At 48.6% G+C, this 22,724-nt stretch overlaps 20 non-coding genes across 20 annotated transcripts; all 20 read right to left on the bottom strand.

The window, feature by feature from the left end:
- Nucleotides 1-180: 180 nt before the first annotated feature.
- Nucleotides 181-252, bottom strand: trnag-ucc (transfer RNA glycine (anticodon UCC)). The gene has a single exon. It is a non-coding gene; the product is annotated as a tRNA-Gly (tRNA).
- A 1,921-nt stretch (nucleotides 253-2,173) lies between these two features.
- Nucleotides 2,174-2,245, bottom strand: trnag-ucc (transfer RNA glycine (anticodon UCC)). The gene has a single exon. It is a non-coding gene; the product is annotated as a tRNA-Gly (tRNA).
- Nucleotides 2,246-2,919: 674 nt separating this feature from the next.
- trnal-aag (transfer RNA leucine (anticodon AAG)) lies at nucleotides 2,920-3,002 on the bottom strand. The gene has a single exon. It is a non-coding gene; the product is annotated as a tRNA-Leu (tRNA).
- A 1,161-nt stretch (nucleotides 3,003-4,163) lies between these two features.
- trnag-ucc (transfer RNA glycine (anticodon UCC)) lies at nucleotides 4,164-4,235 on the bottom strand. Its single transcript has one exon. It is a non-coding gene; the product is annotated as a tRNA-Gly (tRNA).
- A 675-nt stretch (nucleotides 4,236-4,910) lies between these two features.
- Nucleotides 4,911-4,993, bottom strand: trnal-aag (transfer RNA leucine (anticodon AAG)). Its single transcript has one exon. It is a non-coding gene; the product is annotated as a tRNA-Leu (tRNA).
- A 1,160-nt stretch (nucleotides 4,994-6,153) lies between these two features.
- trnag-ucc (transfer RNA glycine (anticodon UCC)) lies at nucleotides 6,154-6,225 on the bottom strand. The gene has a single exon. It is a non-coding gene; the product is annotated as a tRNA-Gly (tRNA).
- A 675-nt stretch (nucleotides 6,226-6,900) lies between these two features.
- trnal-aag (transfer RNA leucine (anticodon AAG)) lies at nucleotides 6,901-6,983 on the bottom strand. The gene has a single exon. It is a non-coding gene; the product is annotated as a tRNA-Leu (tRNA).
- A 1,160-nt stretch (nucleotides 6,984-8,143) lies between these two features.
- Nucleotides 8,144-8,215, bottom strand: trnag-ucc (transfer RNA glycine (anticodon UCC)). The gene has a single exon. It is a non-coding gene; the product is annotated as a tRNA-Gly (tRNA).
- A 675-nt stretch (nucleotides 8,216-8,890) lies between these two features.
- On the bottom strand, nucleotides 8,891-8,973 carry trnal-gag (transfer RNA leucine (anticodon GAG)). The gene has a single exon. It is a non-coding gene; the product is annotated as a tRNA-Leu (tRNA).
- Nucleotides 8,974-10,880: 1,907 nt separating this feature from the next.
- Nucleotides 10,881-10,963, bottom strand: trnal-aag (transfer RNA leucine (anticodon AAG)). Its single transcript has one exon. It is a non-coding gene; the product is annotated as a tRNA-Leu (tRNA).
- Nucleotides 10,964-12,123: 1,160 nt separating this feature from the next.
- On the bottom strand, nucleotides 12,124-12,195 carry trnag-ucc (transfer RNA glycine (anticodon UCC)). Its single transcript has one exon. It is a non-coding gene; the product is annotated as a tRNA-Gly (tRNA).
- Nucleotides 12,196-12,870: 675 nt separating this feature from the next.
- On the bottom strand, nucleotides 12,871-12,953 carry trnal-aag (transfer RNA leucine (anticodon AAG)). Its single transcript has one exon. It is a non-coding gene; the product is annotated as a tRNA-Leu (tRNA).
- Nucleotides 12,954-14,113: 1,160 nt separating this feature from the next.
- trnag-ucc (transfer RNA glycine (anticodon UCC)) lies at nucleotides 14,114-14,185 on the bottom strand. The gene has a single exon. It is a non-coding gene; the product is annotated as a tRNA-Gly (tRNA).
- Nucleotides 14,186-14,860: 675 nt separating this feature from the next.
- Nucleotides 14,861-14,943, bottom strand: trnal-aag (transfer RNA leucine (anticodon AAG)). Its single transcript has one exon. It is a non-coding gene; the product is annotated as a tRNA-Leu (tRNA).
- Nucleotides 14,944-16,103: 1,160 nt separating this feature from the next.
- Nucleotides 16,104-16,175, bottom strand: trnag-ucc (transfer RNA glycine (anticodon UCC)). Its single transcript has one exon. It is a non-coding gene; the product is annotated as a tRNA-Gly (tRNA).
- Nucleotides 16,176-16,850: 675 nt separating this feature from the next.
- Nucleotides 16,851-16,933, bottom strand: trnal-aag (transfer RNA leucine (anticodon AAG)). Its single transcript has one exon. It is a non-coding gene; the product is annotated as a tRNA-Leu (tRNA).
- Nucleotides 16,934-18,093: 1,160 nt separating this feature from the next.
- Nucleotides 18,094-18,165, bottom strand: trnag-ucc (transfer RNA glycine (anticodon UCC)). The gene has a single exon. It is a non-coding gene; the product is annotated as a tRNA-Gly (tRNA).
- A 674-nt stretch (nucleotides 18,166-18,839) lies between these two features.
- trnal-aag (transfer RNA leucine (anticodon AAG)) lies at nucleotides 18,840-18,922 on the bottom strand. The gene has a single exon. It is a non-coding gene; the product is annotated as a tRNA-Leu (tRNA).
- A 1,160-nt stretch (nucleotides 18,923-20,082) lies between these two features.
- On the bottom strand, nucleotides 20,083-20,154 carry trnag-ucc (transfer RNA glycine (anticodon UCC)). Its single transcript has one exon. It is a non-coding gene; the product is annotated as a tRNA-Gly (tRNA).
- A 675-nt stretch (nucleotides 20,155-20,829) lies between these two features.
- Nucleotides 20,830-20,912, bottom strand: trnal-aag (transfer RNA leucine (anticodon AAG)). Its single transcript has one exon. It is a non-coding gene; the product is annotated as a tRNA-Leu (tRNA).
- Between the last annotated feature and the right edge of the window lie 1,812 nt (nucleotides 20,913-22,724).

Raw genomic sequence — 22,724 nt, 5'->3', positions numbered from 1 at the left:
CAGCTCGTCTTTATGCCGTGGGAGGAAACCGGAGCACCCGGGGTGAAATTCACGCAGACATGGGGAGAACGTGCAGACTCCGCACAGACAGTGACCCAAGCCGGGAATCGAACCTGGAACCCTGGAGCTGTGAAACAACTGTGCTACCTTGCTGCCCAAAATTTCGAAATAAGTTTTTTCTGCGATGGCTCGGAATCGAACCCAGGTCAACTGCTTGGAAGGCAGCTACGCTCACCATTATACCACCATCGCTCACTGAAGAACTTCAAATTCTATCTTCATTGTCATTTCATTTCTAATCAGTTGTGCTTTTCCTATTTTTGAACACCAGCCAGAGTCCTGTATCTGAGTGCCGTCCTTCTCCAAGCCGCTGGGGGTTAAGGAGCTTCGCATTGTTGCATTGATCATTTTGCTGCAATCAACAAAGACCGAACTCCCGCCGATCTGTTCCTCACACGAAGGTATTGAGAGTCTAAGATCTGAGCGGCGGGAAGGATCCAATTATACAGTTGCATCCTTGCGACTGGAATCTCTCTCCACAGCTGCTTCTGGTGCTGCTTTCACAAACAAGTAGCCAGAAAACCCTTCAGTGTCCAAACAGGAGGACGTTCATCCAGTAAAGGCGGCAGAAGAGTTTTCTGGGAGATGTCGACTGAGACACCTCGACAATCCAACCAGCCAGACTATTTACAACAAGAGACGAGACATTTGCCCGGAATCCTGGAATCATTATTAATTCCACAAATAGAGTCACTGAGCAGATTATCCAGTTATGAACTGAGCTTCTGCCTGTGGGGTCTTGCTGTGCGAATATCAGCAGGAATCTCATTCCAGAAGGCCACCGCTTACCCATTGAATGGGAGGTATTGGATCTTCCTGGCGTTGCAAATTTTGCTGGAGAAACGTAACCACGTGGAGGAAAAGTAAATGTCAAAAGTGGAATTCGAATCCACGCCTCCAGAGGAGAGTGCGACCTTAACGCAGCGCTCTCGACCGCTCGGCCATCCTGACGCACTGTGGCCAAATATATGCTCCATGCGCAAATCGATTTAAATTTAATTTTCATCTTCATTTCATTTCAAACTAGATGTGGTTTTACTATTTTTGAACGCCAGTCAGACTCTTGCATCTGAGTGCGATCGTTCTCCAACACGCTGTGTGTTAAGGAGCTCTCATTTCTGCATTGATCAGTTTGCTCCAATCAACAAAGTCCGTACTGCCGTCTAACTGTTCCTTACACGAAGGTATTAAGAGTCTAAGATCTGAGTAGCGGGAAGGATCCAATGAGAAGGTTTCATCCTGGCGACTGGAATCTCTCTGCACAGCTGCATCTGGTGCTGCTTTCACAGACAAGTAGCCGAATAACGCCTCCAGTGTCCAAACAGGAGGATGTTCATGCTGTAAAGGCGGCAGAAGATCTTTCTGGAAGAAGCCAACTGATTCACGTCCGACAATCCAACTAGCCAGACTATTTACAACAATGGAAGTGGAAATTTACCCGGAGTCCTGGGATCAGTATTAATTCCTCAACCAGAGTCACTGAGCAGATCATCCAGTCATGATCTGGGCTTCTGACTGACGGGTCTTGCTGTGCGAATTGAAGTACGAATCTCGCGTCCCGAGGCCACCGCTTCCCCATTGAATGGGAGGTATTAGATCTTCCTGGGGTTGAACAATTTTTGGAGAAATGTAACCTCGAGGAAAAAAAGGCAATGTCAGAAGTAGGATTCTAACGCACGCCTCCAGAGGAGACTGCGGTCTTAACGCAGCGCTTTCGACCGCTCGGCCATCCTGACGAGCTGCAGAAAATGTTATGCTCCGTGCACAAATAGACATAGAACATGCAGTGCAGAAGGAGTCCATTCGGCCTATCGAGTCTGCACCGATCCACTTAAGACCTCAATTCCATCCTATCACCCTCACCCAGCAACCCAATAATCCTTTCTAACTTTTTGGACACTAAGGGCAATTAGGCATGACCAATTCCCCTAGCCAGCTCGTCTTTAGGCTGTGGGAGGAAACCGGAGCAACCGGGTTGAAATTCACGCAGACATGGGGAGAACGTGCAGACTCCGCACAGACAGTGACCCAAGCCGGGAATCGAACCTGATACCCTGGAGCTGCGAAACTACTGTGCCACATTGCTGCCCAAAATTTCGAAATACGTTTTTTCTGCGATGGCTGGGAATCGAACCCAGGTCAACTGCTTGGAAGACAGCTATGCTCACCATTATACCACCATCGCTCACTGAAGAATTTTAAATTCTATCTTCATTGTCATTTCATTTCTAAACAGTTGTGCTTTAACTATTTTTGAACACCAGCCAGAGTCCTGTATCTGAGTGCCGTCCTTCTCCAAGCCTCTGGGGGTTAAGGAGCTTCGCGTCGTTGCATTGATCAGTTTGCTGCAATCAACTAAGACCGAACTCCCGCCGACCTGTTCCTCACATGAAGATATTGAGAGTCTAAGATCTGAGCGGCGTGAAGGATCCAATTAGCCAGTTGCATCCTTGCGACTGGAATCTCTCTCCACAGCTGCTTCTGGTGCTGCTTTCACAAACAAATAGCCAGAAAACCCTTCAGTGTCCAAACAGGTGGACGTTCATCCAGTCAAGGCGGCAGAAGAGTTTTCTGGGAGATGTCGACTGAGACACCTCGACATCCAACCAGCCAGACTATTTACAACAAGAGACGAGACATTTACCCGGAATCCTGGGATCATTCTTAATTCCTCAAATCGAGACATGAGCAGATTATCCAGTGATGAGCTGGGCTTCTGCCTGTGGGATCTTGCTGTGCGAATATCAGCAGGAGTCTCATTCCAGGAGGCCGCCGCTTCCCCATTGAATGGGAGGTATTGGATCGTCCTGGTGTTGCAAATATTGCTGGAGTAACGTAATCACGTGCAGGAAAAGAGAATGTCAGCAGTGGGATTCGAACCCTCGCCTCCAGAGGAGACTGCGACCTTAACGCAGCGCCTGCGACCGCTCGGCCATCCTGACGCACTGTGACAAAGGATATGCTCCATGCGCAAATCGATTTAAATTTAATTTTCACCTTCATTTCATTTCAAACTAGATGTGGTTTTATTATTTTTGAACGCCAGCCAGACTCTTGCATCTGAGTGAGATCGTTCTCCAACGCGCTGTGTGTTAAGGAGCTCTCATTTCTTCATTGATCAGTTTGCTCCAATCAACAAAGTCCGTACTGCCATTTAACTGTTCCTTACACGAAGGTATTAAGAGTCTAAGATCTGAGAGGCGGGAAGGATCCAATGAGACAGTTGCATTCTGGCGACTGGAATCTCTCTGCACAGCTGCATCTGGTGCTGCTTTCAGAGACAAGTAGCCGAATAACACCTCCAGTGCCAAACACGAGGATGTTCATGCTGTAAAGGCGGCAGAAGAACTTTCTGGAAGAAGCCAGCTGATTCACGCCCGACAATCCAACCAGCCAGACTATTTACAACAAGGGAAGTGGAAATTTACCCGGAGTCCTGGGATCAGTATTAATTCCTCAACCAGAGTCACTGAGCAGATCATCCCGTCATGAACTGGGCTTCTGACTGTGGGGTCTTGCAGTGCGAATTTAAGTACGAATCTCGCGTCCCGAGGCGACCGCTTCCCCATTGAATGGGAGGTATGAGATATTCCTGGGGTTGAACAATTTTTGGAGAAATGCAACCTCGTGGAAAAAAAGGCAATGTCAGAAGTAGGATTCTAACCCACGCCTCCAGAGGAGACTGCGTCCTTAACGCCGCGCCTTCGGCCGCTCGGCCACCCTGACGAGCTGCAGAAACTGTGATGCTCGGTGCACAAATAGACATAGAACATACAGTGCAAAAGGAGTCCATTCGGCCCATCGAGTCTGCACCGATCCACTTAAGACCTCAATTCCATCCTATCACCCTCACCCCGCAACCCAATAATCCTTCCTACCTTTTTGGACACGAAGGGCAATTACGCATGACTAATTCCCCGAACCAGCTCGTCTTTATGCCGTGGGAGGAAACCGGAGCACCCGGGGTGAAATTCACGCAGACATGGGGAGAACGTGCAGACTCCGCACAGACAGTGACCCAAGCCGGGAATCGAACCTGGAACCCTGGAGCTGTGAATCAACTGTGCTACCATGCTGCCCAAAATTTCGAAATAAGTTTTTTCTGCGATGGCTGGGAATCGAACACAGGTCAACTGCTTGGAAGGCAGCTATGCTCACCATTATACCACCATCGCTCACTGAAGAATTTTAAATTATATCTTCATTGTCATTTCATTTCTAATCAGTTGTGCTTTTCCTATATTTGAACACCAGCCAGAGTCCTGCATCTGAGTGCCGTCCTTCTCCAAGCCGCTGGGGGTTAAGGAGCTTCGCGTCGTTGAATTGATCAGTTTGCTGCAATCAACAAAGACCGAACTCCCGCCGACCTGTTCCTCACACGAAGGTATTGAGAGTCTAAGATCTGAGCGGCGTGAAGGATCCAATTATACAGTTGCATCCTTGCGACTGGAATCTCTCTCCACAGCTGCTTCTGGTGCTGCTTTCACAAACAAGTAGCCAGAAAACCCTTCAGTGTCCAAACAGGAGGACGTTCATCCAGTAAAGGCGGCAGAAGAGTTTTCTGGGAGATGTCGACTGAGACACCTCGACAATCCAACCAGCCAGACTATTTACAACAAGAGACGAGACATTTACCAGGAATCCTGGGATCATTATTAATTCCTCAAATAGAGTCATGAGCAGATTATCCAGTGATGAACTGGGCTTTTGCCTGTGGGGACTTGCTGTGCGAATATCAGCAGGAATCTCATTCCAGGAGGCCACCGCTTCCCCATTGAATGGGAGGTATTGGATCGTCCTGGTGTTGCAAATATTGCTGGAGAAACGTAACAACGTGGAGGAAAAGGGAATGTCAGAAGTGGGATTCGAACCCACGCTTCCAGAGGAGACTGCGATCTTAACGCAGCGCCTTCGACCGCTCGGCCACCCTGACGCACTGTGGCCAAAGATATGCTCCATGCGCAAATCGATTTAAATTTAATTTTCATCTTCATTTCATTTCAAACGAGATGTGGTTTTACTATTTTTGAACGCCAGCCAGACTCTTGCGTCTGAGTGCGATCGTTCTCCAACGCGCTGTGTGTTAAGGAGCTCTCATTTCTGCATTGATCAGTTTGCTCCAATCAACAAAGTCCGTACTGCCGTCTAACTGTTCCTTCCACGAAGGTATTAAGAGACTAAGATCTGAGTGGCGGGAAGGATCCAATGAGACAGTTGCATCCTGGCGACTGGAATCTCTCTGCACAGCTGCATCTGGTGCTGCTTTCACAGACAAGTAGCCGAATAACGCCTCCAGTGCCAAACACGAGGATGTTCATGCTGTAAAGGCGGCAGAAGAACTTTCTGGAAGAAGCCAGCTGATTCACGTCCGACAATCCAACCAGCCAGACTATTTACAACAATGGAAGTGGAAATTTACCCGGGGTCCTGGTATCAGTATTAATTCGTCAACCAGAGTCACTGAGCATATCATCCAGTCATGAACTGGGCTTCTGACTGTGGGGTCTTGCTGTACGAATTTAAGTACGAATCTCGCGTCCCGAGGCCACCGCTTCCCCATTGAATGGGAGGTATGAGATCTTCCTGGGGTTGAACAATTTTTGGAGAAATGTAACCTCGCGGAAAAAAAGGCAATGTCAGAAGTAGGATTCTAACGCACGCCTCCAGAGGAGACTGCGTCCTTAACCCGCGCCTTCGACCGCTCGGCCACCCTGACGAGCTGCAGAAACTGTTATGCTCGGTGCACAAATAGACATAGAACATACAGTGCAGAAGGAGTCCATTCGGCCCATCGAGTCTGCACCGATCCACTTAAGACCTCAATTCCATCCTATCACCCTCACCCCGCAACCCAATAATCCTTCCTACCTTTTTGGACACTAAGGGCAATTACGCATGACCAATTCCCCTAGCCAGCTCGTCTTTATGCCGTGGGAGGAAACCGGAGCACCCGGGGTGAAATTCACGCAGACATGGGGAGAACGTGCAGACTCCGCACAGACAGTAACCCAAGCCGGGAATCGAACCTGGAACCCTGGAGCTGTGAAACAACTGTGCTACCTTGCTGCCCAAAATTTCGAAATAAGTTTTTTCTGCGATGGCTGGGAATTGAACCCAGGTCAACTGCTTGGAAGGCAGCTATGCTCACCATTATACCACCATCGCTCACTGAAGAATTTTAAATTATATCTTCATTGTCATTTCATTTCTAATCAGTTGTGCTTTTCCTATTTTTGAACACCAGCCAGAGTCCTGCATCTGAGTGCCGTCCTTTTCCAAGCCGCTGGGGGTTAAGGAGCTTCGCGTCGTTGCATTGATCAGTTTGCTGCAATCAACAAAGACCGAACTCCCGCCGACCTGTTCCTCACATGAAGATATTGAGAGTCTAAGATCTGAGCGGCGTGAAGGATCCAATTATACAGTTGCATCCTTGCGACTGGAATCTCTCTCCACAGCTGCTTCTGGTGCTGCTTTCACAAACAAGTAGCCAGAAAACCCTTCAGTGTCCAAACAGGAGGACGTTCATCCAGTAAAGGCGGCAGAAGAGTTTTCTGGGAGATGTCGACTGAGACACCTCGACAATCCAACCAGCCAGACAATTTACAACAAGAGACGAGACATTTACAAGGAATCCTGGGATCATTATTAATTCCTCAAATAGAGTCATGAGCAGATTATCCAGTGATGAACTGGGCTTTTGCCTGTGGGGTCTTGCTGTGCGAATATCAGCAGGAATCTCATTCCAGGAGGCCACCGCTTCCCCATTGAATGGGAGGTATTGGATCGTCCTGGTGTTGCAAATATTGCTGGAGAAACGTAACCACGTGGAGGAAAAGGGAATGTCAGAAGTGGGATTCGAACCCACACCTCCAGAGGAGACTGCGACCTTAACGCAGCGCCTTCGACCGCTCGGCCATCCTGACGCACTGTGGCCAAAGATATGCCCCATGCGCAAATCGATTTAAATTTAATTTTCATCTTCATTTCATTTCAAACTAGATGTGGTTTTACTATTTTTGAACGCCAGCCAGACTCTTGCGTCTGAGTGCGATCGTTCTCCAACGCGCTGTGTGTTAAGGAGCTCTCATTTCTGCATTGATCAGTTTGTTCCAATCAACAAAGTCCGTACTTCCGTCTAACTGTTCCTTCCACGAAGGTATGAAGAGTCTAAGATCTGAGTGGCGGGAAGGATCCAATGAGACAGTTGCATCCTGGCGACTGGAATCTCTCTGCACAGCTGCATCTGGTGCTGCTTTCACAGACAAGTAGCCGAATAACGCCTCCAGTGCCAAACACGAGGATGTTCATGCTGTAAAGGCGGCAGAAGAACTTTCTGGAAGAAGCCAGCTGATTCACGTCCGACAATCCAACCAGCCAGACTATTTACAACAATGGAAGTGGAAATTTACCCGGAGTCCTGGTATCAGTATTAATTCGTCAACCAGAGTCACTGAGCATATCATCCAGTCATGAACTGGGCTTCTGACTGTGCGGTCTTGCTGTACGACTTTAAGTACGAATCTCGCGTCCCGAGGCCACCGCTTCCCCATTGAATGGGAGGTATGAGATCTTCCTGGGGTTCAACAATTTTTGGAGAAATGTAACCTCGTGGAAAAAAAGGCAATGTCAGAAGTAGGATTCTAACGCACGCCTCCAGAGGAGACTGCGTCCTTAACCCGCGCCTTCGACCGCTCGGCCACCCTGACGAGCTGCAGAAACTGTTATGCTCGGTGCACAAATAGACATAGAACATACAGTGCAGAAGGAGTCCATTCGGCCCATCGAGTCTGCACCGATCCACTTAAGACCTCAATTCCATCCTATCACCCTCACCCCGCAACCCAATAATCCTTCCTACCTTTTTGGACACTAAGGGCAATTACGCATGGCCAATTCCCCTAGCCAGCTCGTCTTTATGCCGTGGGAGGCAACCGGAGCACCCGGGGTGAAATTCACGCAGACATGGGGAGAACGTGCAGACTCCGCACAGACAGTGACCCAAGCCGGGAATCGAACCTGGAACCCTGGAGCTGTGAAACAACTGTGCTACCTTGCTGCCCAAAATTTCGAAATAAGTTTTTTCTGCGATGGCTGGGAATCGAACCCAGGTCAACTGCTTGGAAGGCAGCTATGCTCACCATTATACCACCATCGCTCACGGAAGAATTTTAAATTATATCTTCATTGTCATTTCATTTCTAATCAGTTGTGCTTTTTCTATTTTTGAACACCAGCCAGAGTCCTGCATCTGAGTGCCGTCCTTCTCCAAGCCGCTGGGGGTTAAGGAGCTTCGCGTCGTTGCATTGATCAGTTTGCTGCAATCAACAAAGACCGAACTCCCGCCGACCTGTTCCTCACATGAAGATATTGAGAGTCTAAGATCTGAGCGGCGTGAAGGATCCAATTATACAGTTGCATCCTTGCGACTGGAATCTCTCTCCACAGCTGCTTCTGGTGCTGCTTTCACAAACAAGTAGCCAGAAAACCCTTCAGTGTCCAAACAGGAGGACGTTCATCCAGTAAAGGCGGCAGAAGAGTTTTCTGGGAGATGTCGACTGAGACACCTCGACAATCCAACCAGCCAGACTATTTACAACAAGAGACGAGACATTTACCAGGAATCCTGGGATCATTATTAATTCCTCAAATAGAGTCATGAGCAGATTATCCAGTGATGAACTGGGCTTTTGCCTGTGGGGTCTTGCTGTGCGAATATCAGCAGGAATCTCATTCCAGGAGGCCACCGCTTCCCCATTGAATGGGAGGTATTGGATCGTCCTGGTGTTGCAAATATTGCTGGAGAAACGTAACCACGTGGAGGAAAAGGGAATGTCAGAAGTGGGATTCGAACCCACGCCTCCAGTGGAGACTGCGACCTCAACGCAGCGCCTTCGACCGCTCGGCCATCCTGACGCACTGTGGCCAAAGATATGCTCCATGCGCAAATCGATTTAAATTTAATTTTCATCTTCATTTCATTTCAAACTAGATGTGGTTTTACTATTTTTGAACGCCAGCCAGACTCTTGCGTCTGAGTGCGATCGTTCTCCAACGCGCTGTGTGTTCAGGAGCTCTCATTTCTGCATTGATCAGTTTGCTCCAATCAACAAAGTCCGTACTGCCGTCTAACTGTTCCTTCCACGAAGGTATTAAGAGTCTAAGATCTGAGTGGCGGGAAGGATCCAACGAGACAGTTGCATCCTGGCGACTGGAATCTCTCTGCACAGCTGCATCTGGTGCTGCTTTCACAGACAAGTAGCCGAATAACGCCTCCAGTGCCAAACACGAGGATGTTCATGCTGTAAAGGCGGCAGAAGAACTTTCTGGAAGAAGCCAGCTGATTCACGTCCGACAATCCAACCAGCCAGACTATTTACAACAATGGAAGTGGAAATTTACCCGGAGTCCTGGTATCAGTATTAATTCGTCAACCAGAGTCACTGAGCATATCATCCAGTCATGAACTGGGCTTCTGACTGTGGGGTCTTGCTGTACGAATTTAAGTACGAATCTCGCGTCCCGAGGCCACCGCTTCCCCATTGAATGGCAGGTATGAGATCTTCCTGGGGTTGAACAATTTTTGGAGAAATGTAACCTCGCGGAAAAAAAGGCAATGTCAGAAGTAGGATTCTAACGCACGCCTCCAGAGGAGACTGCGTCCTTAACCCGCGCCTTCGACCGCTCGGCCACCCTGACGAGCTGCAGAAACTGTTATGCTCGGTGCACAAATAGACATAGAACATACAGTGCAGAAGGAGTCCATTCGGCCCATCGAGTCTGCACCGATCCACTTAAGACCTCAATTCCATCCTATCACCCTCACCCCGCAACCCAATAATCCTTCCTACCTTTTTGGACACTAAGGGCAATGACGCATGACCAATTCCCCTAGCCAGCTCGTCTTTATGCCGTGGGAGGAAACCGGAGCACCCGGGGTGAAATTCACGCAGACATGGGGAGAACGTGCAGACTCCGCACAGACAGTGACCCAAGCCGGGAATCGAACCTGGAAACCTGGAGCTGTGAAACAACTGTGCTACCTTGCTGCCCAAAATTTCGAAATAAGTTTTTTCTGCGATGGCTGGGAATCGAACCCAGGTCAACTGCTTTGAAGGCAACCATGCTCACCATTATACCACCATCGCTCACTGAAGAACTTTAAATTATATCTTCATTGTCATTTCATTTCTAATCAGTTGTGCTTTTCCTATTTTTGAACACCAGCCAGAGTCCTGCACCTGAGTGCCGTCCTTCTCCAAGCCGCTGGGGGTTAAGGAGCTTCGCGTCGTTGCATTGATCAGTTTGCTGCAATCAACAAAGACCGAACTCCCGCCGACCTGTTCCTCACATGAAGATATTGAGAGTCTAAGATCTGAGCGGCGTGAAGGATCCAATTATACAGTTGCATCCTTGCGACTGGAATCTCTCTCCACAGCTGCTTCTGGTGCTGCTTTCACAAACAAGTAGCCAGAAAACCCTTCAGTGTCCAAACAGGAGGACGTTCATCCAGTAAAGGCGGCAGAAGAGTTTTCTGGGAGATGTCGACTGAGACACCTCGACAATCCAACCAGCCAGACTATTTACAACAAGAGACGAGACATTTACCAGGAATCCTGGGATCATTATTAATTCCTCAAATAGAGTCATGAGCAGATTATCCAGTGATGAACTGGGCTTTTGCCTGTGGGGTCTTGCTGTGCGAATATCAGCAGGAATCTCATTCCAGGAGGCCACCGCTTCCCCATTGAATGGGAGGTATTGGATCGTCCTGGTGTTGCAAATATTGCTGGAGAAACGTAACCACGTGGAGGAAAAGGGAATGTCAGAAGTGGGATTCGAACCCACGCCTCCAGAGGAGACTGCGACCTTAACGCAGCGCCTTCGACCGCTCGGCCATCCTGACGCACTGCGGCCAAAGATATGCTCCATGCGCAAATCGATTTAAATTTAATTTTCATCTTCATTTCATTTCAAACTAGATGTGGTTTTACTATTTTTGAACGCCAGCCAGACTCTTGCGTCTGAATGCGATCGTTCTCCAACGCGCTGTGTGTTAAGGAGCTCTCATTTCTGCATTGATCAGTTTGCTCCAATCAACAAAGTCCGTACTGCCGTCTAACTGTTCCTTACACGAAGGTATTAAGAGTCTAAGATCTGAGTGGCGGGAAGGATCCAATGAGACAGTTGCATCCTGGCGACTGGAATCTCTCTGCACAGCTGCATCTGGTGCTGCTTTCACAGACAAGTAGCCGAATAACGCCTCCAGTGCCAAACACGAGGATGTTCTTGCTGTAAAGGCGGCAGAAGAACTTTCTGGAAGATGCCAGCTGATTCACGTCCGACAATCCAACCAGCCAGACTATTTACAACAATGGAAGTGGAAATTTACCCGGAGTCCTGGTATCAGTATTAATTCGTCAACCAGAGTCACTGAGCATATCATCCAGTCATGAACTGGGCTTCTGACTGTGGGGTCTTGCTGTACGAATTTAAGTACGAATCTCGCGTCCCGAGGCCACCGCTTCCCCATTGAATGGCAGGTATGAGATCTTCCTGGGGTTGAACAATTTTTGGAGAAATGTAACCTCGCGGAAAAAAAGGCAATGTCAGAAGTAGGATTCTAACGCACGCCTCCAGAGGAGACTGCGTCCTTAACCCGCGCCTTCGACCGCTCGGCCACCCTGACGAGCTGCAGAAACTGTTATGCTCGGTGCACAAATAGACATAGAACATACAGTGCAGAAGGAGTCCATTCGGCCCATCGAGTCTGCACCGATCCACTTAAGACCTCAATTCCATCCTATCACCCTCACCCCGCAACCCAATAATCCTTTCTACCTTTTTGGACACTAAGGGCAATGACGCATGACCAATTCCCCTAGCCAGCTCGTCTTTATGCCGTGGGAGGAAACCGGAGCACCCGGGGTGAAATTCACGCAGACATGGGGAGAACGTGCAGACTCCGCACAGACAGTGACCCAAGCCGGGAATCGAACCTGGAACCCTGGAGCTGTGAAACAACTGTGCTACCTTGCTGCCCAAAATTTCGAAATAACTTTTTTCTGCGATGGCTGGGAATCGAACCCAGGTCAACTGCTTGGAAGGCAGCTATGCTCACCATTATACCACCATCGCTCACTGAAGAACTTTAAATTCTATCTTCATTGTCATTTCATTTCTAATCAGTTGTGCTTTTCCTATTTTTGAACACCAGCCAGAGTCCTGTATCTGAGTGCCGTCCTTCTCCAAGCCGCTGGGGGTTAAGGAGCTTCGCATCGTTGCATTGATCAGTTTGCTGCAATCAACAAAGACCGAACTCCCGCCGACCTGTTCCTCACATGAAGATATTGAGAGTCTAAGATCTGAGCGGCGTGAAGGATCCAATTATACAGTTGCATCCTTGCGACTGGAATCTCTCTCCACAGCTGCTTCTGGTGCTGCTTTCACAAACAAGTAGCCAGAAAACCCTTCAGTGTCCAAACAGGAGGACGTTCATCCAGTAAAGGCGGCAGAAGAGTTTTCTGGGAGATGTCGACTGAGACACCTCGACAATCCAACCAGCCAGACTATTTACAACAAGAGACGAGACATTTACCAGGAATCCTGGGATCATTATTAATTCCTCAAATAGAGTCATGAGCAGATTATCCAGTGATGAACTGGGCTTTTGCCTGTGGGGTCTTGCTGTGCGAATATCAGCAGGAATCTCATTCCAGGAGGCCACCGCTTCCCCATTGAATGGGAGGTATTGGATCGTCCTGGTGTTGCAAATATTGCTGGAGAAACGTAACCACGTGGAGGAAAAGGGAATGTCAGAAGTGGGATTCGAACCCACGCCTCCAGAGGAGACTGCGACCTTAACGCAGCGCCTTCGACCGCTCGGCCATCCTGACGCACTGTGGCCAAAGATATGCTCCATGCGCAAATCGATTTAAATTTAATTTTCATCTTCATTTCATTTCAAACTAGATGTGGTTTTACTATTTTTGAACGCCAGCCAGACTCTTGCGTCTGAGTGCGATCGTTCTCCAACGCGCTGTGTGTTCAGGAGCTCTCATTTCTGCATTGATCAGTTTGCTCCAATCAACAAAGTCCGTACTGCCGTCTAACTGTTCCTTCCACGAAGGTATTAAGAGTCTAAGATCTGAGTGGCGGGAAGGATCCAATGAGACAGTTGCATCCTGGCGACTGGAATCTCTCTGCACAGCTGCATCTGGTGCTGCTTTCACAGACAAGTAGCCGAATAACGCCTCCAGTGCCAAACACGAGGATGTTCATGCTGTAAAGGCGGCAGAAGAACTTTCTGGAAGAAGCCAGCTGATTCACGTCCGACAATCCAACCAGCCAGACTATTTACAACAATGGAAGTGGAAATTTACCCGGAGTCCTGGTATCAGTATTAATTCGTCAACCAGAGTCACTGAGCATATCATCCAGTCATGAACTGGGCTTCTGACTGTGGGGTCTTGCTGTACGAATTTAAGTACGAATCTCGCGTCCCGAGGCCACCGCTTCCCCATTGAATGGCAGGTATGAGATCTTCCTGGGGTTGAACAATTTTTGGAGAAATGTAACCTCGCGGAAAAAAAGGCAATGTCAGAAGTAGGATTCTAACGCACGCCTCCAGAGGAGACTGCGTCCTTAACCCGCGCCTTCGACCGCTCGGCCACCCTGACGAGCTGCAGAAACTGTTATGCTCGGTGCACAAATAGACATAGAACATACAGTGCAGAAGGAGTCCATTCGGCCCATCGAGTCTGCACCGATCCACTTAAGACCTCAATTCCATCCTATCACCCTCACCCCGCAACCCAATAATCCTTCCTACCTTTTTGGACACTAAGGGCAATGACGCATGACCAATTCCCCTAGCCAGCTCGTCTTTATGCCGTGGGAGGAAACCGGAGCACCCGGGGTGAAATTCACGCAGACATGGGGAGAACGTGCAGACTCCGCACAGACAGTGACCCAAGCCGGGAATCGAACCTGGAACCCTGGAGCTGTGAAACAACTGTGCTACCTTGCTGCCCAAAATTTCGAAATAAGTTTTTTCTGCGATGGCTGGAAATCGAACCCAGGTCAACTGCTTGGAAGGCAGCTATGCTCACCATTATACCACCATCGCTCACTGAAGAACTTTAAATTATATCTTCATTGTCATTTCATTTCTAGTCAGTTGTGCTTTTCCTATTTTTGAACACCAGCCAGAGTACTGCACCTGAGTGCCGTCCTTCTCCAAGCCGCTGGGGGTTAAGGAGCTTCGCGTCGTTGCATTGATCAGTTTGCTGCAATCAACAAAGACCGAACTCCCGCCGACCTGTTCCTCACATGAAGATATTGAGAGTCTAAGATCTGAGCGGCGTGAAGGATCCAATTATACAGTTGCATCCTTGCGACTGGAATCTCTCTCCACAGCTGCTTCTGGTGCTGCTTTCACAAACAAGTAGCCAGAAAACCCTTCAGTGTCCAAACAGGAGGACGTTCATCCAGTAAAGGCGGCAGAAGAGTTTTCTGGGAGATGTCGACTGAGACACCTCGACAATCCAACCAGCCAGACTATTTACAACAAGAGACGAGACATTTACCAGGAATCCTGGGATCATTATTAATTCCTCAAATAGAGTCATGAGCAGATTATCCAGTGATGAACTGGGCTTTTGCCTGTGGGGTCTTGCTGTGCGAATATCAGCAGGAATCTCATTCCAGGAGGCCACCGCTTCCCCATTGAATGGGAGGTATTGGATCGTCCTGGTGTTGCAAATATTGCTGGAGAAACGTAACCACGTGGAGGAAAAGGGAATGTCAGAAGTGGGATTCGAACCCACGCCTCCAGAGGAGACTGCGACCTTAACGCAGCGCCTTCGACCGCTCGGCCATCCTGACGCACTGCGGCCAAAGATATGCTCCATGTGCAAATCGATTTAAATTTAATGTTCATCTTCATTTCATTTCAAACTAGATGTGGTTTTACTATTTTTGAACGCCAGCCAGACTCTTGCGTCTGAATGCGATCGTTCTCCAACGCGCTGTGTGTTAAGGAGCTCTCATTTCTGCATTGATCAGTTTGCTCCAATCAACAAAGTCCGTACTGCCGTCTAACTGTTCCTTACACGAAGGTATTAAGAGTCTAAGATCTGAGTGGCGGGAAGGATCCAATGAGACAGTTGCATCCTGGCGACTGGAATCTCTCTGCACAGCTGCATCTGGTGCTGCTTTCACAGACAAGTAGCCGAATAACGCCTCCAGTGCCAAACACGAGGATGTTCATGCTGTAAAGGCGGCAGAAGAACTTTCTGGAAGATGCCAGCTGATTCACGTCCGACAATCCAACCAGCCAGACTATTTACAACAATGGAAGTGGAAATTTACCCGGAGTCCTGGTATCAGTATTAATTCGTCAACCAGAGTCACTGAGCATATCATCCAGTCATGAACTGGGCTTCTGACTGTGGGGTCTTGCTGTACGAATTTAAGTACGAATCTCGCGTCCCGAGGCCACCGCTTCCCCATTGAATGGCAGGTATGAGATCTTCCTGGGGTTGAACAATTTTTGGAGAAATGTAACCTCGCGGAAAAAAAGGCAATGTCAGAAGTAGGATTCTAACGCACGCCTCCAGAGGAGACTGCGTCCTTAACCCGCGCCTTCGACCGCTCGGCCACCCTGACGAGCTGCAGAAACTGTTATGCTCGGTGCACAAATAGACATAGAACATACAGTGCAGAAGGAGTCCATTCGGCCCATCGAGTCTGCACCGATCCACTTAAGACCTCAATTCCATCCTATCACCCTCACCCCGCAACCCAATAATCCTTTCTACCTTTTTGGACACTAAGGGCAATGACGCATGACCAATTCCCCTAGCCAGCTCGTCTTTATGCCGTGGGAGGAAACCGGAGCACCCGGGGTGAAATTCACGCAGACATGGGGAGAACGTGCAGACTCCGCACAGACAGTGACCCAAGCCGGGAATCGAACCTGGAACCCTGGAGCTGTGAAACAACTGTGCTACCTTGCTGCCCAAAATTTCGAAATAAGTTTTTTCTGCGATGGCTGGGAATCGAACCCAGGTCAACTGCTTGGAAGGCAGCTATGCTCACCATTATACCACCATCGCTCACTGAAGAACTTTAAATTCTATCTTCATTGTCATTTCATTTCTAATCAGTTGTGCTTTTCCTATTTTTGAACACCAGCCAGAGTCCTGTATCTGAGTGCCGTCCTTCTCCAAGCCGCTGGGGGTTAAGGAGCTTCGCATCGTTGCATTGATCAGTTTGCTGCAATCAACAAAGACCGAACTCCCGCCGACCTGTTCCTCACATGAAGATATTGAGAGTCTAAGATCTGAGCGGCGTGAAGGATCCAATTATACAGTTGCATCCTTGCGACTGGAATCTCTCTCCACAGCTGCTTCTGGTGCTGCTTTCACAAACAAGTAGCCAGAAAACCCTTCAGTGTCCAAACAGGAGGACGTTCATCCAGTAAAGGCGGCAGAAGAGTTTTCTGGGAGATGTCGACTGAGACACCTCGACAATCCAACCAGCCAGACTATTTACAACAAGAGACGAGACATTTACCAGGAATCCTGGGATCATTATTAATTCCTCAAATAGAGTCATGAGCAGATTATCCAGTGATGAACTGGGCTTTTGCCTGTGGGGTCTTGCTGTGCGAATATCAGCAGGAATCTCATTCCAGGAGGCCACCGCTTCCCCATTGAATGGGAGGTATTGGATCGTCCTGGTGTTGCAAATATTGCTGGAGAAACGTAACCACGTGGAGGAAAAGGGAATGTCAGAAGTGGGATTCGAACCCACGCCTCCAGAGGAGACTGCGACCTTAACGCAGCGCCTTCGACCGCTCGGCCATCCTGACGCACTGTGGCCAAAGATATGCTCCATGCGCAAATCGATTTAAATTTAATTTTCATCTTCATTTCATTTCAAACTAGATGTGGTTTTACTATTTTTGAACGCCAGCCAGACTCTTGCGTCTGAGTGCGATCGTTCTCCAACGCGCTGTGTGTTCAGGAGCTCTCATTTCTGCATTGATCAGTTTGCTCCAATCAACAAAGTCCGTACTGCCGTCTAACTGTTCCTTCCACGAAGGTATTAAGAGTCTAAGATCTGAGTGGCGGGAAGGATCCAATGAGACAGTTGCATCCTGGCGACTGGAATCTCTCTGCACAGCTGCATCTGGTGCTGCTTTCACAGACAAGTAGCCGAATAACGCCTCCAGTGCCAAACACGAGGATGTTCATGCTGTAAAGGCGGCAGAAGAACTTTCTGGAAGAAGCCAGCTGATTCACGTCCGACAATCCAACCAGCCAGACTATTTACAACAATGGAAGTGGAAATTTACCCGGAGTCCTGGTATCAGTATTAATTCGTCAACCAGAGTCACTGAGCATATCATCCAGTCATGAACTGGGCTTCTGACTGTGGGGTCTTGCTGTACGAATTTAAGTACGAATCTCGCGTCCCGAGGCCACCGCTTCCCCATTGAATGGCAGGTATGAGATCTTCCTGGGGTTGAACAATTTTTGGAGAAATGTAACCTCGTGGAAAAAAAGGCAATGTCAGAAGTAGGATTCTAACGCACGCCTCCAGATGAGACTGCGTCCTTAACCCGCGCCTTCGACCGCTCGGCCACCCTGACGAGCTGCAGAAACTGTTATGCTCGGTGCACAAATAGACATAGAACATACAGTGCAGAAGGAGTCCATTCGGCTCATCGAGTCTGCACCGATCACCTAAAGACCTCAATTCCATCCTATCACCCTCACCCCGCAACCCAATAATCCTTCCTAGCTTTTTGGACACTAAGGGCAATTACGCATGACCAATTCCCCTAGCCTGCTCGTCATAATGCTGTGGGAGGAAACCGGAGCACCCGGGGTGAAATTCACGCAGACATGGGGAGAACGTGCAGACTCCGCACAGACAGTGACCCAAGCCGGGAATCGAACCTGGAACCCTGGAGCTGTGAAACTAATGTGCCACCTTGCTGCCCAAAATTTCGAAATAAGTTTTTTCTGCGATGGCTGGGAATCGAACCCAGGTCAACTGCTTGGAAAGCAGCTATGCTCACCATTATACCACCATCGCTCACTGAAGAACTTTAAATTCTATCTTCATTGTCATTTCATTTCTAATCAGTTGTGCTTTTCCTATTTTTGAACACCAGCCAGAGTCCTGTATCTGAGTGCCGTCCTTCTCGAAGCCGCTGGGGGTTAAGGAGCTTCGCGTCTTTGCATTGATCAGTATGCTGCAATCAACAAAGACCGAACTCCCGCCGACCTGTTCCTCACATGAAGATATTGAGAGTCTAAGATCTGAGCGGCGTGAAGGATCCAATTGTACAGTTGCATCCTTGCGACTGGAATCTCTCTCCACAGCTGCTTCTGGTGCTGCTTTCACAAACAAGTAGCCAGAAAACCCTTCAGTGTCCAAACACGAGGAGATTCATCCAGTAAAGGCGGCAGAGAGTTTTCTGGGAGATGTCGACTGAGACACCTCGACAATCCAACCAGCCAGACTATTTACAACAAGAGACGAGACATTTACCCGGAATCCTGGGATCATTATTAATTCCTCAAATAGAGTCATGAGCAAATTATCCAGGGATGAAATGGGCTTCTGCCTGTGGGGTCTTGCTGTGCGAATATCAGCAGGAATCTCATTCCAGGAGGCCACCGCTTACCCATCGAATGGGAGGTATTGGATCGTCCTGGTGTTGCAAATATTGCTGGAGAAACGTAACCACGTGGAGGAAAAGGGAATGTCAGAAGTGGGATTCGAACCCACGCCTCCAGAGGAGACTGCGACCTTAACGCAGCGCCTTCGACTGCTCGGCCATCCTGACGCACTGTGGCCAAAGATATGCTCTATGCGCAAATCGATTTAAATTTAATTTTCATCTTCATTTCATTTCAAACTAGATGTGGTTTTACTATTTTTGAACGCCAGCCAGACTCTTGCTTCTGAGTGCGATCGTTCTCCAACACGCTGTGTGTTAAGGAGCTCTCATTTCTGCATTGATCAGTTTGCTCCAATCAACAAAGTCCGTACTGCCGTCTAACTGTTCCTTACACGAAGGTATTAAGAGTCTAAGATCTGAGTGGCGGGAAGGATCCAATGAGACAGTTGCATCCTGGCGACTGGAATCTCTCTGCACAGCTGCATCTGGTGCTGCTTTCACAGACAAGTAGCCGAATAACGCCTCCAGTGCCAAACACGAGGATGTTCATGCTGTAAAGGCAGCAGAAGAACTTTCTGGAAGAAGCCAGCTGATTCACGTCCGACAATCCAACCAGCCAAACTATTTACAACAATGGAAATGGAAATTTACCCGGAGTCCTGGTATCAGTATCAAATCGTCAACCAGAGTCACTGAGCATATCATCCAGTCATGAACTGGGCTTCTGACTGTGGGGTCTTGCTGTACGAATTTAAGTACGAATCTCGCGTCCCGAGGCCACCGCTTCCCCATTGAATGGAAGGTATGAGATCTTCCTGGGGTTCAACAATTTTTGGAGAAATGTAACCTCGTGGAAAAAAAGGCAATGTCAGAAGTAGGATTCTAACGCACGCCTCCAGATGAGACTGCGTCCTTAACCCGCGCCTAAGACCGCTCGGCCACCCTGACGAGCTGCAGAAACTGTTATGCTCGGTGCACAAATAGACATAGAACATACAGTGCAGAAGGAGTCCATTCGGCTCATCGAGTCTGCACCGATCCACTTAAGAACTCAATTCCATCCTATCACCCTCACCCCGCAACCCAATAATCCTTCCTACCTTTTTGGACACTAAGGGCAATTACGCATGACCAATTCCCCTAGCCAGCTCGTCTTTATGCCGTGGGAGGAAACCGGAGCATCCGGGATGAAATTCACGCAGACATGGGGAGAACGTGCAGACTCCGCACAGACAGTGACCCAAGCCGGGAATCGAACCTGGAACCCTGGAGCTGTGAAACAACTGTGCTACCTTGCTGCCCAAAATTTCGAAATAAGTTTTTTCTGCGATGGCTGGGAATCGAACCCAGGTCAACTGCTTGGAAGGCAGCTATGCTCACCATTATACCACCATCGCTCACTTAAGAATTTTAAATTATATCTTCATTGTCATTTCATTTCTAATCAGTTGTGCTTTTCCTATTTTTGAACACCAGCCAGAGTCCTGCATCTGAGTGCCGTCCTTCTCCAAGCCGCTGGGGGTTCAGGAGCTTCGCGTCGTTGCATTGATCAGTTTGCTGCAATCAACAAAGACCGAACTTCCGCCGACCTGTTCCTCACATGAAGATATTGAGAGTCTAAGATCTGAGCGGCGTGAAGGATCCAATTATACAGTTGCATCCTTGCGACTGGAATCTCTCTCCACAGCTGCTTCTGGTGCTGCTTTCACAAACAAGTAGCCAGAAAACCCTTCAGTGTCCAAACAGGAGGACGTTCATCCAATAAAGGCGGCAGAAGAGTTTTCTGGGAGATGTCGACTGAGACACCTCGACAATCCAACCAGCCAGACTATTTACAACAAGAGACGAGACATTTACCAGGAATCCTGGGATCATTATTAATTCCTAAAATAGAGTCATGAGCAGATTATCCAGTGATGAACTGGGCTTTTGCCTGTGGGGTCTTGCTGTGCGAATATCAGCAGGAATCTGATTCCAGGAGGCCACCGCTTCCCCATTGAATGGGAGGTATTGGATCGTCCTGGTGTTGCAAATATTGCTGGAGAAACGTAACCACGTGGAGGAAAAGGGAATGTCAGAAGTGGGATTCGAACCCACGCCTCCAGAGGAGACTGCGACCTTAACGCAGCGTCTTCGACTGCTCGGCCATCCTGACGCACTGTGGCCAAAGATATGCTCCATGCGCAAATCGATTTAAATTTAATTTTCATCTTCATTTCATTTCAAACTAGATGTGGTTTTACTATTTTTGAACGCCAGCCAGACTCTTGCGTCTGAATGCGATCGTTCTCCAACGCGCTGTGTGTTAAGGAGCTCTCATTTCTGCATTGATCAGTTTGCTCCAATCAACAAAGTCCGTACTGCCGTCTAACTGTTCCTTCCACGAAGGTATTAAGAGTCTAAGATCTGAGTGGCGGGAAGGATCCAATGAGACAGTTGCATCCTGGCGACTGGAATCTCTCTGCACAGCTGCATCTGGTGCTGCTTTCACATAAAATTAGGCGAATTCCGCCTCCAGTGCCAAACACGAGGATGTTCATGCTGTAAAGGCGGCAGAAGAACTTCCTGGAAGAAGCCAGCTGATTCACGTCCGACAATCCAACCAGCCAGACTATTTACAACAATGGAAGTGGAAATTTACCCGGAGTCCTGGGATCAGTATTAATTCCTCAACCAGAGTCACGGAGCAGATCATCCAGTCATGAACTGGGCTTCTGACTGTGGGGTCTTGCTGTGCGAATTTAAGTACGAATCTCGCGTCCCGAGGCCACCGCTTCTCCATTGAATGGGAGGTATGAGATCTTCCTGGGGTTGAACATTTTTTGGAGAAATGTAACCTCGTGGAAAAAAAGGCAATGTCAAAAGTAGGATTCTAACCCACGCCTCCAGAGGAGACTGCGCCCTTAACGCCGCGCCTTCGACCGCTCGGCCACCCTGACGAGCTGCAGAAACTGTGATGCTCGGTGCACAAATAGACATAGAACATACGGTGCAGAAGAAGTCCATTCGGCCCATCGAGTCTGCACCGATCCACTTAAGACCTCAATTCCATCCTATCACCCTCACCCCGCAACCCAATAATCCTTCCCACCTTTTTGGACACTAAGGGCAATTACGCATGACCAATTCCCCTAGCCAGCTCGTCTTTATGCCGTGGGAGGAAACCGGAGCACCCGGGGTAAAATTCACGCAGACATGGGGAGAACGTGCAGACTACGTGCAGACTCCGCACAGACAGTGACCCAAGCCGGGAATCGAACCTGGAACCCTGGAGCTGTGAAACAACTGTGCTACCTTGCTGCCCAAAATTTCGAAATAAGTTTTTTCTGCGATGGCTGGGAATCGAAACCAGGTCAACTGTTTGGAAGGCAGCTACGCTCACCATTATACCACCATCGCTCACTGAAGAACTTTAAATTCTATCTTCATTGTCATTTCATTTCTAATCAGTTGTGCTTTTCCTATTTTTGAACACCAGCCAGAGTCCTGTATCTGAGTGCCGTCCTTCTCCAAGCCGCTGGGGGTTAAGGAGCTTCGCGTCGTTGCATTGATCAGTTTGCTGCAATCAACAAAGACCGAACACCCGCCGACCTGTTCCTCACACGAAGGTATTGAGAGTCTAAGATCTGAGCGGCGTGAAGGATCCAATTTTACAGTTGCATCCTTGCGACTGGAATCTCTGTCCACAGCTGCTTCTGGGGCTGCTTTCACAAACAAGTAGCCAGAAAACCCTTCAGTGTCCAAACAGGAGGACATTCATCCAGTAAAGGCGGCAGAGAGTTTTCTGGGAGATGTCGACTGAGACACCTCGACAATCCAACCAGCCAGACTATTTACAACAAGAGACGAGACATTTAGCCGGAATCCTGGGATCATTATTAATTCCTCAAATAGAGTCATGAGCAAATTATCCAGTGATGAACTGGGCTTCTGCCTGTGGGGTCTTGCTGTGCGGATATCAGCAGGA

This window comes from Scyliorhinus torazame, chromosome 24 (genome assembly GCF_047496885.1).
Source record: "Scyliorhinus torazame isolate Kashiwa2021f chromosome 24, sScyTor2.1, whole genome shotgun sequence".
NCBI classification, from domain to species: Eukaryota; Metazoa; Chordata; class Chondrichthyes; order Carcharhiniformes; family Scyliorhinidae; genus Scyliorhinus; species Scyliorhinus torazame.
This window is presented reverse-complemented; position numbering and strand designations above follow the sequence as displayed.